This window comes from Hyperolius riggenbachi, chromosome 3 (assembly GCF_040937935.1).
Source record: "Hyperolius riggenbachi isolate aHypRig1 chromosome 3, aHypRig1.pri, whole genome shotgun sequence".
Taxonomy (NCBI): Eukaryota; Metazoa; Chordata; class Amphibia; order Anura; family Hyperoliidae; genus Hyperolius; species Hyperolius riggenbachi.
In genome coordinates, this window is record NC_090648.1 from 397,831,072 (window position 1) to 397,834,557 (window position 3,486).

Genomic DNA, 3,486 nt, shown 5'->3' on the forward strand with positions numbered 1-3,486 from the left:
TCTTGAGGAATTTTTAAGATGGATTAATGCCAATGAATATGGCTTGAAGTGTGTGGGAGAATTCAGTAGAGAGACTTTAAATTATCTAGACCTCACAGTGTTTCCCGAAAATAAGAAGATCATGATGAAGACCTTTTTGAAGCCGGTTGATACCAACAGCTATATCAACATAGACAGTTGTCATCATCTCAAATGGCTCACTAATATACCTCAGGGACAGTTCCTGAGGTTGAGGAGGAACTGTTCAAAATCAATTGATTATGAGGTGGAGGCTAATACTCTACAGACCAGGTTTCAACAGAAGGGTTATCCACAGGAGTTAGTGTTACAAGCTAAGGAAACAGCAAGAAGTAGAGATAGGGAAACTTTACTGGAGGAGAAAGTGCAGTCAAGTACACAAAATACCCAGCAGTTAGGCCTTATCATGAATTATTCAGCACAGGCCAATAAAGTGAAGACTATAGTCAATAAATACTGGAAAATATTAAGAGAAGATCCTGTTCTTACTCCTATTCTCCCTGTCAATCCAAAAATTATTTTTAGGAAATCTAGGAACATTGGAAACTTGCTGGCTCCAACAGTTAAGAATCCTAGGAAGAATGTGAAGCAGCAAGGTTACTTTAGAAAATGTGGTTTTTGCAGAGCATGTAGGGAGAATGGCTTACCTGTAGAAAAAGTGAGGTGATCTCTACATCCAACAGGGAACTGTTCCACATAAATGAAGTAATGAATTGTGACACAGTAGGAGTCATTTATGTACTCACCTGTCCTTGCTCAAAACAGTACGTGGGGAGGACCAAGCGCCCACTAAAAGAGAGGTTAAGAAAAACAAAAGTTTGCTTTCCTAAAACAGAAAGAATTTGCGATAATTCAGGTTGGAGTGAGCTCGAGATGTCTCCCAGGCACCACTGCTGAATATATGCAAATTAACCATTGTACCCTTAGAAGCTAAACACACCTCCAGAACCGCTGGAATGCAGTGATGTGTCAGCTTGTTAATATGTACAGAGCCATAATAATCCAACATGCACACAGACTGTTTCGGATTGTTTGATCCTCATTAGTGCATGGCATGGATTAATTTGGCTCTATGGAGTAGGGCTTGTAAATCCGAGAGGCACAGACTAACCAGCGAGCTCATGGTGACCCAGAACTCATTGGGGTGTGTAAGGGACTACAATGGTCCTAAAAGCCCCCTTACTAAGATGTTAAGAAAAACAAAAGTTTGCTTTCCTAAAACAGAAAGAATTTGCGATAATTCAGGTTGGAGTGAGCTCGAGATGTCTCCCAGGCACCACTGCTGAATATATGCAAATTAACCATTGTACCCTTAGAAGCTAAACACACCTCCAGAACCGCTGGAATGCAATGATGTGTCAGCTTGTTAATATGTACAGAGCCATAATAATCCAACATGCATACAGACTGTTTCGGATTGTTTGATCCTCATCAGTGCATGGCATGGATTAATTTGGCTCTATGGAGTAGGGCTTGTAAATCCGAGAGGCACAGACTAACCAGCGAGCTCATGGTGACCCAGAACTCATTGGGGTGTGTAAGGGACTACAATGGTCCTAAAAGCCCCCTTACTAAGATGTTAAGAAAAACAAAAGTTTGCTTTCCTAAAACAGAAAGAATTTGCGATAATTCAGGTTGGAGTGAGCTCGAGATGTCTCCCAGGCACCACTGCTGAATATATGCAAATTAACCATTGTACCCTTAGAGAGGTTGGGAGAACATTGTGCTAACATATTGAAGGGGAATATTAAACATCCACTGTCAGCTCACTACAAAGAAAATCATGACTGTTCCTTTAAAGGAACGAAGTTTTGTGCGGTGGAGAAAGTTATAAAGCCATGGAGGGGAGGAGACTTTATTCAGCAAATGTCCAGAAGAGAATCCAACTGGATTTATAATTTAAACACTTTAAAATCATACGGCCTGAATAGCGAATTAGAGCTGTTTGCTTTTGAATGACATTTGCTGTCTTTACAATGACAACTAGTGAGCTTGCACAACATAAAAGACAGCCCCCTCTATTCCTCGTGTTGCCAGCTTTGAGAAAGGAAGGCGTTCCTTCCGAAATGTCAGCTCCAGGCATCACGTTTGACGTCACATACTACGAGGAAGAGGGTGTCTGTTTAGAACCAGCACGTAGCGTTGGATTAACGGAATCCGTCTCCAGCATCAGCGCCTCTCTTCCGGGAGCTGGGCAGACTGCCCGACCCTGCAGCATTCATCCTGCAGTGTGTCAAGTCTCTCTCATTTGTGCTGCCGGCCGGGGCCAGTGAGATTGAGCGGCTCCCCTTCAGAATCTGTGCAGCTCCAGCGGCTTATGTCTTCTCAACTACGGGGATCGTGAGTACTCACCACCATCCGCTCTGCCATTGCCATTTCAGCAAGCTAAGCTTAGTGAAGCATAAACGAGTGCATATCTGCTTTAAAGTACAAGACACACAATCTACAAGTTGGAATTTCACTGCATGTCATCCAATGTCTATAGCAAGGAGCATTACCTCTGTATAATTTCAAAAGGGGATTTAAGCTTTAGAATCACCATCAATAACGGATTATTACATTTGAGAGCTATTCACAATCACCACCAATAATGGATTATTACCTTTGAGAGCTATTGACATCCATTATATATACAAACATACAATCAAGAATTATCATTATTAAATATTAATTTTTAATTTTTAAGTTTTCTATCAATTGAAGGTCTATTAATGCTGTGCAATAATTTTTATGAATTTCAACACTTGTTTTATGATTTTTTTATTACTGATTGATTTATTTATTAGCGCTATCTGATACTCTTACAATAGTCTTCTAACTGTTCAACACTACCACCCCATATTCAGACCAGGTCGTCAATGTACCGCCTCCAGGTTTTTACTTGCTCACTTTTAGATTGTGACAAAACTCCTAATTCCCAAACGTCCATAAAAATATTTGCCACGCTGGGAGCATATTTCGCCCCCATGGCGCATCCCAGCGTTTGCAAATAGAACTGATTTCCATACCAGAAATAATTGTGGGTAAGGGAGAAAAATAATAATTTCAATATAAACTCAATCTGATCCGTTTTGAGTTCCGTATAAACATGAAGTGCCTGCTTAACCGTTCTCATAACTTCCCCATGTGGGATAATGGTATATAAGGCACTCACATCAGCTGTAACTAGTAAGTCATCATTCTCTACTTCTACTCGCTGGCAGTGGCACTGCACACAGTATGAATTACAAAAGCTGTCGCCGCAACACAAGTGCAGTAATAATGGGTATTACACAATGTGCAGCTGATACAGTTAGTCACTGAATGTGGTGGGCCTGGCTGGCAGTTGCACTGCACACAGTATGAATTACAAAAGCTGTCGCCGCAACACAAGTGCAGTAATAATGGGTATTACACAATGCGCAGCAGATCCAGTTAGTCACTGAATGTGGTGGGCCTGGCTGGCAGTGACACTGCATACGGTATGAA